Source organism: Oncorhynchus mykiss, chromosome 9 (genome assembly GCF_013265735.2).
Source record: "Oncorhynchus mykiss isolate Arlee chromosome 9, USDA_OmykA_1.1, whole genome shotgun sequence".
In the NCBI taxonomy this organism is placed as follows: domain Eukaryota; kingdom Metazoa; phylum Chordata; class Actinopteri; order Salmoniformes; family Salmonidae; genus Oncorhynchus; species Oncorhynchus mykiss.
Window position 1 is genome coordinate 44,663,759 of NC_048573.1, and position 15,398 is coordinate 44,679,156.

The 15,398-nt window shown below is 46.7% G+C and overlaps 1 protein-coding gene across 10 annotated transcripts in view; it reads left to right on the forward strand.

Annotated features, from left to right (window-relative positions):
• agrn (agrin) overlaps positions 1-15,398 on the forward strand; it is a 279,791-nt gene that overhangs the window by 152,706 nt on the left and 111,687 nt on the right. The gene's annotated exons all lie outside the window — the stretch shown is intronic.

Genomic DNA, 15,398 nt, shown 5'->3' on the forward strand with positions numbered 1-15,398 from the left:
ATGATAGTTTAACCATATTAATGACCTAAGGCTCGTATTTCTGTGTGTTATTATGTTATAATTAAGTTTATGATTTGAGAGAGCAGTCTGACTGAGCGATGGTAGGCACCAGCAGGCACGTAAGCATTCATTCAAACAGCACTTTAGTGCGTTTTGCCAGCAGCTTCAAGCATTGCGCTATTTATGACTTCAAGCTTATCAACTCCCGAGATTAGGCTGGTGTAATCGATGTGAAATGGCTAGCTAGTTAGCGGGGTGTGCGCTAATAGCGTTTCAAACGTCACTCGCTCTGAGACTTGGAGTAGTTGTTCCCCTTGCTCTGCATGGGTAACGCTGCTTCGAGGGTGGCTGTTGTCGTTGTGTTGCTGGTTCGAGCCCAGGGAGGAGCGAGGGGAGGGACGGAAGCTATACTGTTACACTGGCAATACTAAAGTGCCTATAAGATCATCCAATAATCAAAGGTATATGAAATACAAATGGTATAGAGAGAAATAGTCCTATAATTCCTAAAATAACTACAACCTAAAACTTCTTGCCTGGGAATATTGAAGACTCATGTTAAAAGGAACCACCAGCTTTCATATGTTCTCATGTTCTGAGCAAGGAACTTCAACGTTAGCTTTCTTACATGGCACATATAGCACTTCTACTTTCTTCCCCAAAACTCTGTTTTTGCATTATTTAAACCAAATTGAACGTTTCATTATTTATTTGTGGCTAAATCAATTTTATTTTATCTTAATATAATACATCAATAAGTGTTCATTCAGTATTGTTGTAATTGTCATTATTACAAATACATTTTTAAAAATCATCCGATTAATCGGTATCGTATTTTTTGTTCATCCAAAAATCGGTATCGGCGGTGAAAAATCATAATCGGTCGACCTTTACTGCATTGGATTACATTCACTGTCTGACACACCCAACATCCCAGGCCTCATATATTCTCATAGAAGTGGTTGAATGCTTCCATATGTAAAAGAAATATAGATCCCCATATAAGTGGTTGATATTCAATGATAATGCTTTAATATGCAAAGCTATACAGTATGGATCCTCAATGCTTCAACATGCAGTGCTAATGCACTAATGCACTAAATGTTTTAATATGTGATGCTATATGGATTATCATGTAAATCATTTAATATGCAATGCCATATATGGATTATTATAGAAATACTTTAGTATGCTATACAGATCCTCATAGTAATGGTTGAATATGTTATGCTAATGCTTTCACATGCAATTTCATATCGATCCTCAGACATAATCTGATATGCAATGATACTCATAGTGATGCTTTAATATGCAACGCTAGATATATCTATATTAAAGAATTGGTTTGGTATCTAATGTGATGCCATGTGTTCTTGTGTGGTGGCAGCAGTTCATTTTGGCTGTGGACACCGTCTCCTTATAAAATAAATATGTGATACATTTGGCTGGAATGTTCTCTAATTTGATAACCACGTCTGCCCATGCCAAAGAAATAGTTGGAAAACAAGAACACAAAATAAACGTGTGTGTGTGCGTGCGCTTGTTTGTTCCATGTTTGTATTCTATAGTACTGAATAGTGTCTGCGTGGATGTGTATAATTGTCACATGATGTTGCAGTAAACCATTGTTTTTGTGCACGTGTATGGGCTAAGTGTATGTATGGGTATGTATTTCTCAGCATGTGTGTTTATGTGTGCGTCTCTCACTATTGTATTTCCCTCCATGGGTTTAGTCATTCGTAGCACCGTGCTTCGTTCAGAATAGGCTAAGCACTCCTCAAAGAGGGCAAATTAAGACAAATTAAGAGAAGCGCTAAGGCGAAGGCGAGGTGAGCACATATTATACACATTTTCCCCCGAATCCTCTTCTTCCTCTGTCACTTTATCCTGGCAGGAAATATTACAAAGCCTCCATTGAGGCGCGGGAGCTATAATGAAAAGTACATAAGCGTGGAACAGTTCCCCTACTTTTGTGTGGATGGCAATTAATTTGCTAGCGGGCTAGCGGGCGTGATCGCTAACGTAGCCATCGGTGCATGGTACACATCCTAGAAATGTGAATATATGTCCCCCATCCAACATCCATCTGCTCTCCCACTTTCTGGAGTGTGCGACTTACGGCCCTATATTGCAGCTTGCTTTCCCTGGCTGAGAGGGAGAGAAGTTCAGGGTGATGGATAGGCAGCAGAGGCTTGCTTTGATTCTCTGACAATAACACAATCATGTGCTACATTCAGCTCTCAGGGTAATTAAGAGAGGGAGAGAGAGAGATGGGAAAGAGATAGGGAAGAGAGGGAGAGAGAGATATAGGAAAGATATAGGGAAGAGAGGGAGATGGGAAAGAGATAGGGAAGAGAGGGAGAGAGAGATGGGAAAGAGAGGGAGAGAGAGAGATGGGGAAGAGAGGGAGAGAGAGATTGGGAAGAGAGGGAGAGAGAGATGGGGAAGAGAGGGAGAGAGAGAGATGGGAAAGAGATAGGGAAGAGAGGGAGAGAGAGAGATGGGAAAGAGAGGGAAGAGAGGGAGAGAGAGAGATGGGAAAGAGATAGGGAATAGAGAGAGAGAGATGGGAAAGAGATAGGGACGAGAGGGAGAGATGGGAAAGAGAGGGAGAGAGAGATGGGAAAGAAATGAGGGAGAGAGAGAGATGGGAAAGAGATAGGGAAGAGAGGGAGAGAGAGAGATGGGAAAGAGAGGGAGAGAGAGAGATGGGAAAGAGATGGAAGAGAGGGAGAGAGAGAGAGATGGGAAAGAGAGGGAGGGAGAAAAAGAGAGGGGGCGGCTTTACATCCTCTGAAATACCGGACTTTCGGACTTCTGATGGGCCTTATTTGCTGCTTATTCCCTCTTTGTTGTGTCTCAGTGTGTGTCTCAGTGTGTCTCTCAGTGTGTGTCTCAGTGTGTGTCTCAGTGTATGTCTCAGTGTGTGTCTCAGTGTATGTCTCAGTGTGTCTCAATGTATGTCTCAGTGTGTGTCTCAGTGTATGTCTCAGTGTGTGTCTCAGTGTATGTCTCAGTGTGCGTCTCAGTGTGTGTCTCAGTGTATGTCCCCGTGTGTGTCTCAGTGTGTGTCTCAGTGTGTGTCTCAGTGTGTGTCTATGTGTATGTCTCAGTGTATGTCTCAGTGTATGTCTCAGTGTGTGTCTCAGTGTGTCTCGGTGTGTGTCTCGGTGTGTGTCTCAGTGTGTCTCAGTGTGTCTCGGTGTGTGTCTCAGTGTGTGTCTCAGTGTGTGTCTCAGTGTATGTCTCTGTGTGTGTCTCAGTGTGTCTCAGTATGTGTCTCAGTGTGTGTCTCAGTGTGTGTCTCAATTTGAGTCAGTGTGTGTCTCGGTGTGTGTCTCAGTGTGTGTCTCGGTGTGTGTCTCGGTGTGTGTCTCAGTATGTGTCTCAGTATGTGTCTCAGTGTGTGTCTCAATTTGTGTCAGTGTGTGTCTCAGTGTGTGTCTCGGTGTGTGTCTCAGTATGTGTCTCAGTGTGTGTCTCAGTGTGTGTCTCAATTTGTGTCAGTGTGTGTCTCAGTGTGTGTCTCAGTGTGTGTCTCGGTGTGTGTTTCGGTGTGTGTCTCGGGGTGTGTCTCAGTGTATGTCTACGTGTATGTCTCAGTGTGTGCGTGTTAGTCCTCTTTGGTTTGTGGCAGCATGGGAGTGAACGAGGGAGGGGAGGAAGAGAGGGAAGAGGGCTCGGTTGCATTTTACAATGACAGCCTCCTTTTCTCTCACCACCTCAGCCGGCTGGGAGAAGAGTCAGGGAGAGAGAGGGAGAAAAATAGAAAATGAAGTGATTTGTGGAAGTATTGATCTCTGGGCCGCGGTTATCGATCAGAGCATGGAGGGAGGGGAGGAGAGTGATGGAGAGCTTTGTCTCGAGGGGGAGCGGGCAGAGGAGGGAGAGGGCTTTATAGGAGGTTCTTTATAGGAGGTTCTTTATAGGGCGCCAAATCAGAGCAATTTTATGGATCTGCTTTTTTCTATCTCATTACCAAGATTTCCTCTCCTTTCTGTTTCAGTGGTAAAAACTACTAAAAACTAACTAAGTAAACGCCAAAGTTTAACAACACAAATACAATGCAGGGTTTAGCATCTTCAAACCACCTTAGAATTAGCCTGGTGAGACCAGCCTGATCGGGTGATGGTTCTGTTTCACTTCAAACATAATGTTGGGTGTTGCAAGGCTACCTTAAAATCCCCCCTCAGTATAAAAAACATCACTCTATCCTATTCTTGCTCAACAGTGATTAGGAAGAGCATGGAGAAACATAAGGAGGACACTACTCCTTTCATCCAGTGAAACCATCCCAGGCTCCAGAATACTGGCTCTGAATGAGTACACGCAGAGACGCGCACAAACACACACACACACACACACACACACACACACACACACACACTCAATCGCCTCCCCCCAGGTTCCTCGGAGTACAGAGTGACGCCATCTGCCACTGGCTTGGGCCCTCTCCAGTAAGGACCCCTGAAGTCCCTCATCACCCACAATTGTAGAGCCAGCATGGAGAAGCAGTTTCCTCCAACACCCCTTTCTCTGTAGGAAACTGAGTGGAGTTGTGGAGCCATGGTGGAGATGAGGCTGTCTTATTTGGCCCCCATACTGTGACACACTGACTGACTGGTAGGCAGATTCCTCCTCAACCTTTTCTCCTCTACGCTCTCTCTTTTTTCATCTAAAATAAAAAAGCTTGATGATGAAATACCAGGTGAAGAGACAGAGAGAAAGGGAGAGAGACAGAGCGAGAGCACAAGTGCAAGATGGAAAACGGCGAGCGAGAGAAAGTGTGTAGGGATGACGTTAGATTCCGTGAGGCTATGGTGTGTGCTCATGCGCGAGTATGTGTGCATCTCACCGAAAGCAAAACCCCCAAAGCAACACGACGACGTGTGTGTCTGAAAGGATACACACCCAAACCTGGGGGACTCGTTCGAGAGGGCTTAAAGTCATATTCAGATGGTGAGAGATAGAGAATGAGAAATAGAGTGAGAGAGGGAAAGAGAGAGACAGCACTCTTCTCCAACGAGCTCTTGGATGAGTTGAATTATTGAATTCCGCGTAGCTGTGTGTGTGTGTGTGTGTGTGTGCGTGCGAATGCGCGAGTGTGTGTGTGCGTGGAACTGGCAGGCGCCAGGTGATATATTCATGTATATTGCAGGAAGTTGTAATCTTTTCAGAGCCACGCTGCTCTCCTCTTTCCTCTGTGGCGGAGATGAAGGGTGACAGAATATTATGGGCCCTGTCATCACATCACCATTATTTAGACTGGGGGCCCGGGGCCCCTGCTCTCTCTCTCTCTCTCTCTGTCGCTATCTCTGAGGTGTTAATGAGGAAAATGTCCAGCCAACTTCCTCTCTTCCTTCCTTTCTTTCTCTCGTCCTCACCTCTCACTCACACGTTCTCTCATCCTCACCCACTCTCTAACTATATATCTCACTCTCTCCCTCTCACTGCCTCTCTCTCACTCGCTGCTCTTTCTCTCGCTCACTGGCACACAGCGATGCAGAGTATCCCAACTGCCTTATTTGAATGAAGCGTTATCACCGATGGTGTTCAATTCCTCTGATATTACACTGTAAAATAATAAAGTTATTTTCAAGTGAAGTACACCTAGTAAATCTGACATAATCTGTGTCACAGCCATGTTGTATTTTTTATTTCACCTTTATTTATCCAGGTAGGCCAGTTGAGAACAAGTTCTCATTTACAACTGCGACCTGGCCAAGATAAAGCAAAGCAGTGTGACACAAACAACACAGAGTTACACATGGAATAAACAAATGTACTGTCAGAAGCACAATAGAAAAATCTGTATACAGTGTGTGCAAATGAAGTAAGTAGGTAAGGCAATAAATAGGCCAATAGTAGTGAAGTAATTACAATTTAGCAATTTACACAGGAGTGATATGTGCAGATGAGGATGTGCAAGTAGAAAAAAAATACTGGTGTGCAAAAGAGCAGAAAAACAAAAACAAATATGGGGATGAGGTAGGTAGTTGGTAGATGGGCTATTTACAGATGGGCTGTGTACAGCTGCAGCGATCGGTAAGCTGCTCTGACAGCTGACGCTTAAAGTTAGTGAGGGAGGTATAAGTCTCCAACTTCAGTGATTTTTGCAATTCGTTCCAGTCATTGGCAGCAGAGAACTGGAAGGAAAGGTGGGTAAAGACGTGTTGGCTTTGGGGATGACCAGTGAAATATACCTGCTGGAGCGCGTGCTACGGGTGGGTGTTGCTATGGTGACCAGTGAGCTGAGATAAGGCGGAGCTATACCTAGCAAAGACTTATAGATGACCTGGAGCCAGTGGGTTTGGTGACGAATATGTAGCCAGGACCAGCCAACGAGAGCATACAGGATCACTGGTCTTAACCGGTCATATCAGTTATGACTGCTTATGACCTATGTTATGACTAGGGCTGTGCAGTGTACTGTATCTTATTATATACCGGCTATTGATGAACTTACTGGTTTGGGTTTTTACTTTACCTTCTATATCGGTATTTGAATGTTTGGTTTGTTAAGTGTGTTTTTATAGTTTACACCACTACTTGAGTCATCCCACTCCGCTCTCTCTCTTTCTCTCCGTGCTGCTTTCCACACAGACCCGTCACTCAAGGAGTCGTTTGTTGTTGCTTGACCACAAGACACTTGTGTTCAGCCTGCATGGTCAACGCAGCACATGCAACAATGTTGTTTCCACTTTGCTTCTTAATATAAATCCACAATTACACTATTTGTTTGTGTTTCTTTCATCTGCAAACAGCTAGTCTGTCTTTTCTTAGCAAGTTTTAGCTAAATTGTGTTAGCTGCTAATGCTAACCGCTAGTTCGTTAGTTCGCTCGCTGGCTAGCTAATAAATGTACTGAGTCAGAGCAAATGTAGCTAGCTAATACAGCCTGATACCAGTGCTGGTGTAGGCCTAAATAAGCATGTTGTTTGTGCAACAGTATCTTCTAAATCTAAAAAAAAAAATAGGCAAAGCATAAATATGTTGGCTACATGAAGAAAATTGTAATGAAGCCAAAGCTTATAGGGTCCCCTAGGAAACACTGACCATCACTTTGTTTCCTTCCCTGTCACAATAACTCAACCCTGGCATTTTCATTTGTTATCATATCAAACAACACTGTATTCAAAATGCCCACTATTATTTATATTCTAACTATAAAATTAGAAAATCATTCTATTTCCATGATTCAAAACAAGTGTTTTGATCTAAATTGCAAGTCAAATCGCAATTGCAACATTTGGTTAAAAATAAGGCCTCGTTTCTTTTGCCCCATATCGTATAGCTTTACGTGGCAGTGTTGAAATGAGTGCAGGAAATGCAGGAATGTATGGAAATGCAGGACATTATTTTAGGTTGAAGTTGAATTGAACAGTATACATTTTTGAAAAAAGACCCATTAAAACCACTTAGAATGTATTTGTTTCCACCCTAGGATCATGCACTACTTATGAAGCATATTTTGATCCTGTATTATTCAAAAACTGTCATGTACTGTCATGTTGTCTTGTCTCTGTCCTTTCCCTTCACCCTGTCTCCCTCTGCTGGTCGTGTTAGGTTACCTTTTCTCCCCCGCTTTCCCCCAGCTGTCCCTTGTCTCCTCTAACTACCCATTCACCTCGTTCCCCACCTGTTCCCTTTTTTCCCTCTGATTAGGTCCCTATATCTCTCTCTGTTTCTGCTCCTGTCCTTGTCGGATTCTTGTTTGTTTGTGTCATTCATGCCTGAACCAGACTGTCGTCATGTTTGCTGTAACCTTGTCCTGTCCTGTCGGAATCTGCCGGTCCATCTGAGCCTACCTATGTTTGGTAATTAAAGAAGCTCTGTTTAAGTTGATTCGCTTTTGGGTCCTCATTCACGCACCGTAACAGAAGAATCCGACCAAGAATGGACCCAGCGACTTCGGATCCTCTCCACTCAGCCGTCGAGATCCAGGGAGCGATGCTAGGCAGACACAAGCAGGAATTGTCTGCTGCTCGACATGCCGTTGAGACCCTGGCCACCCAAGTCTCCAACCTCACAGAACAGGTTCACCATCTCCGCCTCGATCCACCGGCCACTTCCAGGGCTTTCGAATCTCCGGAGCCCAGAATCAATAACCCGCCGTGTTACTCTGGGGAGCCCACTGAATGCCGCTCGTTCCTCACCCAGTGTGATATTGTGTTTTCTCTCCAGCCCAACACTTACTCCAGGAGCACTGCTCGTGTCGCCTACGTCATATCTCTCCTTATTGGACGGGCTCGTGAGTGGGGCACGGCAATCTGGGAGGCAAGGGCTGAGTGTACTAACCAGTATCAAGACTTTAAGGAGGAGATGATACGGGTTTTTGATCGATCTGTTTTTGGGGAGGAGGCTTCCAGGGCCCTGTCTTCCCTATGTCAAGGCAATCGATCCATAACAGACTACTCTATTGAGTTTCGCACTCTTGCTGTCTCCAGTGGCTGGAACGAGCCGGCCTTGCTCGCTCGTCTTCTGGAGGGTTTCCGCGCAGAGGTAAAGGATGAGATTCTCTCCCGGGAGGTTCCTTCCAGCGTGGATTCCTTGATTGAACTCGCTATTCGCATTGAGCGACGGGTTGATCTTCGTCACCGAGCTCGTGGAAAGGAGCTCGCGCTCTCCGTCGCCTCCCTCTCCGCATCACTACCATCTTCCTCTGCCGGCTCGGGTGCTGAGCCCATGCAGCTGGGAGGTATCCGCATCTCGACTGAGGAGAGGGAACGGAGAATCACCAACCGCCTCTGTCTCTATTGCGGTTCCGCTGGTCATTTTGTCACTTCATGTCCAGTAAAAGGCCAGAGCTCGTCAGTAAGCGGAGGGCTACTGGTGAGCGCTACTACTCCTGTCTCTCCTTCAAGATCCTGCACTACCTTGTCGGTCCATCTACGCTGGACCGGTTCGTCAGCTTCCTGCAGTGCCTTAATAGACTCTGGGGCGGAGGGCTGTTTTATGGACGAGACCTGGGCTCGGGAACATGACATTCCTCTCAGACAGTTAAAGGAGCCCACGGCCTTGTTCGCCCTGGATGGTAGTCCTCTCCCCAGGATTCAGCGTGAGACGCTACCTTTAACCCTCACTGTTTCTGGTAATCATAGTGAAACCATTTCTTTTTTAATTTTTCGTTCACCTTTTACACCTGTTGTTTTGGGCCATCCCTGGCTAGTTTGTCATAATCCTTCCATTAATTGGTCTAGTAATTCTATCCTCTCCTGGAACGTCTCTTGTCATGTGAAATGTTTAATGTCTGCTATCCCTCCTGTTTCCTCTGTCTCTTCTTCAGGAGGAGCCTGGTGATTTGACAGGGGTGCCGGAGGAATATCACGATCTGCGCACGGTGTTCAGTCGGTCCAGGGCCACCTCTCTTCCTCCACACCGGTCGTATGATTGTAGTATTGATCTCCTTCCGGGAACCACCCCCCCCCCGGGGTAGACTATACTCTCTGTCGGCTCCCGAACGTAAGGCTCTCGAAGATTATTTGTCTGTAGCTCTTGACGCCGGTACCATAGTCCCCTCCTCCTCTCCCGCCGGAGCGGGGTTTTTTTTTTGTCAAGAAGAAGGACGGGTCTCTGCGCCCCTGCATAGATTATCGAGGGCTGAATGACATAACAGTGAAGAATCGTTATCCGCTTCCTCTTATGTCTTCAGCCTTCGAGATCCTGCAGGGAGCCAGGTTTTTCACTAAGTTGGACCTTCGTAACGCTTACCATCTCGTGCGCATCAGGGAGGGGGACGAGTGGAAGACGGCGTTTAACACTCCGTTAGGGCACTTTGAATACCGGGTTCTTCCTTTCGGCCTCGCTAACGCTCCAGCTGTCTTTCAGGCATTAGTCAATGATGTCCTGAGAGACATGCTGAACATCTTTGTTTTCGTTTACCTTGACGATATCCTGATTTTTTCACCGTCACTCCAGATTCATGTTCAGCACGTTCGACGTGTCCTCCAGCGCCTTTTAGAGAATTGTCTTTTTGTGAAGGCTGAGAAGTGCACTTTTCATGCCTCCTCCGTCACATTTCTCGGTTCTGTTATTTCCGCTGAAGGCATTAAGATGGATCCCGCTAAGGTCCAAGCTGTCATTGATTGGCCCGTCCCTAAGTCACGCGTCGAGCTGCAGCGCTTTCTCGGCTTCGCGAACTTCTATCGTCGTTTCATCCGTAATTTCGGTCAGGTGGCAGCTCCTCTCACAGCCCTTACTTCTGTCAAGACGTGCTTTAAGTGGTCCGTTTCCGCCCAGGGAGCTTTTGATCTCCTCAAGAATCGTTTTACATCCGCTCCTATCCTTGTTACACCTGACGTCTCTAGACAGTTCGTTGTCGAGGTTGACGCGTCAGAGGTGGGAGTGGGAGCCATCCTTTCTCAGCGCTCCCTCTCTGACGACAAGGTCCACCCATGCGCGTATTTTTCTCATCGCCTGTCGCCGTCGGAACGTAACTATGATGTGGGTAACCGCGAACTGCTCGCCATCCGGTTAGCCCTAGGCGAATGGCGACAGTGGTTGGAGGGGGCGACCGTTCCTTTTGTCGTTTGGACTGACCATAGGAACCTTGAGTACATCCGTTCTGCCAAACGACTTAATGCGCGTCAGGCGCGTTGGGCGCTGTTTTTCGCTCGTTTCGAGTTCGTGATTTCTTATCGTCCGGGCTCTAAGAACACCAAGCCTGATGCTTTGTCTCGTCTCTTCAGTTCTTCAGTAGCCTCCACTGACCCCGAGGGGATTCTCCCTGAGGGGCGTGTTGTCGGGTTGACTGTCTGGGGAATTGAGAGGCAGGTAAAGCAAGCACTCACTCAAACTCCGTCGCCGCGCGCTTGTCCTAGGAACCTTCTTTTCGTTCCCGTTCCTACTCGTCTGGCCGTTCTTCAGTGGGCTCACTCTGCCAAGTTAGCCGGCCACCCTGGCGTTCGGGGTACGCTTGCTTCCATTCGCCAGCGTTTCTGGTGGCCCACCCGGGAGCATGACACGCGTCGTTTCGTGGCTGCTTGTTCGGTCTGCGCGCAGACTAAGTCCGGTAACTCTCCTCCTGCCGGCCGTCTCAGGCCGCTTCCTATTCCCTCTCGACCGTGGTCTCACATCGCCTTAGATTTTGTCACCGGACTGCCTTCGTCAGCGGGGAAGACTGTTATTCTTACGGTTGTCGATAGGTTCTCTAAGGCGGCTCATTTCATTCCCCTTGCTAAGCTTCCTTCTGCTAAAGAGACGGCACAAATCATCATCGAGAATGTTTTCAGAATTCATGGCCTTCCGTCAGACGTCGTTTCGGACAGAGGTCCGCAATTCACGTCTCAATTTTGGAGGGAGTTTTGCCGTTTGATTGGGGCTTCCGTCAGTCTCTCTTCCGGCTTTCACCCCCAGTCTAACGGTCAAGCAGAACGGGCCAATCAGACTATTGGTCGCATCTTACGCAGTCTTTCTTTTCGCAACCCTGCGTCTTGGTCAGAACAGCTCCCCTGGGCAGAATACGCCCACAACTCGCTTCCTTCGTCTGCGACCGGGCTATCTCCTTTTCAGAGTAGCCTCGGGTACCAGCCTCCGTTGTTCTCATCTCAGTTCGCCGAGTCCAGCGTCCCCTCCGCTCAGGCTTTTGTCCAACGTTGCGAGCGCACCTGGAAGAGGGTCAGGTCTGCACTTTGCCGTTATAGGGCGCAGACTGTGAGAGCTGCTAATAAGCGTAGAACTAAGAGCCCTAGATATTGTCGCGGTCAGAGAGTTTGGCTCTCCACTCAGAACCTTCCCCTTAAGACGGCTTCTCGCAAGTTGACCCCGCGGTTCATTGGTCCATTCCGTATCTCTCAGGTCATTAATCCTGTCGCAGTGCGACTTCTTCTTCCGCGATATCTTCGTCGCGTCCACCCGGTCTTCCATGTCTCCTGTGTTAAGCCCGTTCTTCGCGCCCCCGCTCGTCTTCCCCCCCCCCCCCCCCCCATCCTTGTCGAGGGCGCACCTATCTACAGGGTCCGTAAAATCTTGGACATGCGTCCTCGGGGCCGTGGTCATCAGTACCTAGTTGACTGGGAGGGGTACGGTCCTGAGGAGAGGAGTTGGGTTCCCTCTCGGGACGTGCTGGACCGTGCGCTGATTGATGATTTCCTCCGTTGCCGCCAGGTTTCCTCCTCGAGTGCGCCAGGAGGCGCTCGGTGAGTGGGGGGGTACTGTCATGTACTGTCATGTTGTCTTGTCTCTGTCCTTTCCCTTCACCCTGTCTCCCTCTGCTGGTCGTGTTAGGTTACCTTTTCTCCCCCGCTTTCCCCCAGCTGTCCCTTGTCTCCTCTAACTACCCATTCACCTCGTTCCCCACCTGTTCCCTTTTTTCCCTCTGATTAGGTCCCTATATCTCTCTCTGTTTCTGCTCCTGTCCTTGTCGGATTCTTGTTTGTTTGTGTCATTCATGCCTGAACCAGACTGTCGTCATGTTTGCTGTAACCTTGTCCTGTCCTGTCGGAATCTGCCGGTCCATCTGAGCCTACCTATGTTTGGTAATTAAAGAAGCTCTGTTTAAGTTGATTCGCTTTTGGGTCCTCATTCACGCACCGTAACAAAAACATAAAATACGGTCAACTAACGTCATACGTCATATATATATTTTTTATTTACAATAGATTTTTTTATTACAATATTGTCTTTGTCTCTCATAATTATTGTAATATGGTGAACCTTAAAAATCTAAATGAAAATGATTCCAATCTAAAAGTTCAAATTCAACCAGAGAACACCCTTGTGGGAAAGGGCTGCACTTGACCGTTGCACTTGAATCCTTCCTGCGATGAATGGCTAAACCCGCTACTCTATGAAAGGGGTCAGTTGTACAACTGAATGCCATCAACTGAAATGTGTCTTCCGCATTTAACCCAACCCCTCTGAATCAGAGAAGTGCGGAGGTGTCACGTCCTGACCTTAGTTCCTTTGTTTATGTCTCTATTTTAGGTTGGTCAGGGCGTGAGTTGGGGTGGGCATTCTATGTTTTGTTCTATGTTTGTATTTCTATGTGTTTGGCCTGGTGTGGTTCCCAATCAGAGGCAGCTGTCAATCGTTGTCTCTGATTGAGAACCATACTTAGGCAGCCTGTTTTTCCCAATTGAGTTGTGGGTAGTTGTTTTCTGTTTTGTGTGTTTGCACGCTCTTTGTTGTTTTGGTATTCAGTGTTCAGTTGATTTATTAAATATTAACATGGACACATACCACGCTGTGCATTGGTCCGATCTTGACTACTCTTCCTCAGATGACGAGGAGAACCGTTACAGGAGGGCTGCCTTAATCGACATCTACGTCTTCGGCGCCCGGGGAACAGTGGGTTAACTGCCTTGCTCAGGGGCAGAACGACAGATTTGTACTTTGTCAGAACGTGGATTAGATCCAGCAACCTTTCTGTTACTGGCCCAACACTCTAACCACTAGGCGAAACCACACACTATTGCAGAGACTTTGATATTACCTGCCGCAATTGATATGGTGAAAACAGTGTGGGGGAGGCAGAGGCACAGAAACTCACATCAATGCCTTTGTCAGATAACACTGTGAAACTAAGAATTGATGCTAGCACTCAAGAGGAAACTGACTGAACGACTCAAAAACTCCCCAGCTTATGCTCTCCAAATGGACGTTAGCTGTGAGGGCCGAGATGCCCATGCATTGACTTTTGTTTTCTACATGTCGGGGGATGCTATTCACAAAGACAGGCCTTTTCTGTCTCACAATTCCCGGGGATGTTCAGTGTGCTGCGTGTCTATATTGACGAAAAACATATTTCATGGAATCAAATGGTGGGCTTTTGTACAGATGGGGCTCTGCTCCATCTATCACAGGATGGCGGGCAGGCCTCTGCACTCTAGTTGTGAATGTGTCTCCTTCTGGATACACCGAGAGCAACTGGCAGCAAAAGAGTTGAGCGCAGAACTCAGAGATACGCAGAAGGTAACTTTGATTGTAAACTACTTCGCTCAAGCTTGTTCGCAAATCTATGTGGAGATATGGAATCAGAGCATGACAGTGTTCTATTTCACATCGAAGCTTGGTGGTTATGGACGTGGAGTGTTGGAAGTATTTTTTTGAATTGAGAGAGGAACTATTGTCATTCGCAATGGATGTAAAAAAACAGACCGTTGACTTTCTGTGTCATGAAAAGGAAAGGTGTCTCCTTGTCTTTGTAACATACATATTTGGGAAACTGAACAAACTGAATGCAAGCATGCAGGGGAAATACAAAAACAAATCTACAGATGAGTGAGCGAATCAGCGAAATGATCCGTTTGACTGTGATCCTGGCTCAGTTGACATGCCGGTAAGTGAAATCGGAAAGCTTATCGAGCTGTCATGTGACCGAATGCTGCAGACAACACATTTACGGGTTACTATGGAGGAGTTTTGGTTCCTGACTCAAAGGGATTAACGTCAGAGCATTAAAACTGATGGTACGCTGATTCAGTGTGCTCGTCTGTATTAAAAACAAACATCGATCCAGGTTGGATGTGATAGGAGAGATGAGGTGCGACCACGCCCCCTGACTTTAAGAAGCTCCAACGCGACATGCATCAAGCACACCCATCTCATTAGTGTTAGTGAGATAAAGTAAATTATGTCAGACTAATTTGAAATTGACTGTCATAGCCCCACATTAATAGTATATGATGGTGAGTTGAGAATACAATCAAATACTGTTAGAATGTTTTGCAATTTACTGTCATAATCACAATTTTAAAAAGTAAACATTGGCTGTTAATTATATAATTTTTGTTCATATGGTTGGGGTCACGAGAATGTAAAGATATCAAAATGGGGTCGTGGGCCAAATAAGTTTGGGAACCCAAGGAATTGACTGTTGGAAACACTGAGAGAAAACAATGCAGGGGTAATGTATGTTTTACATTTTTTCTCCTATTTAGTACTATTTTATTTCCTCTTTGCTCTCTATATTTTCTCCCTCCCCCCTCCCTCTCCTTCCCTCTTTCTATCCTTTCCTCTCCCTAACCTCTCTCCTGCCCTCTCTCTAACATCTCTATCGCTCCTTCCCTCTCTCTAACCTTTCTCACTCTCCTTCCCTCTCTCGCTCTCTCTCTTCCTCCGCCTCTTTCCTTTCCTTCATTCCCTCTTTCCAACCTCTCTCTCCTTCCCTCTCTCTAAACGCTCTCCATCTTCTCTTGCTCTCTCAACTCTGCCCATCTGCTCTTGCACATTCTGTCTCATTCCCTCTCCCTCATTACCACCTCTCTCGCCATCCTCTTCCTCTCACTATATCTCCCATCCTTCTCTTTTTCTGTCTGTGTCTGGAAAACTGGGAATGTTTGTTGTTTAGCTGAGCCGGTGTGTGTGCGTGCGTGTGTGTGTGTGTGCGCGCGGTAAATAATACATTGATGCAGGTGTAAGCCGGGTCAGCACCCGGCTCAGTCCAGGAAGCTCAATGAG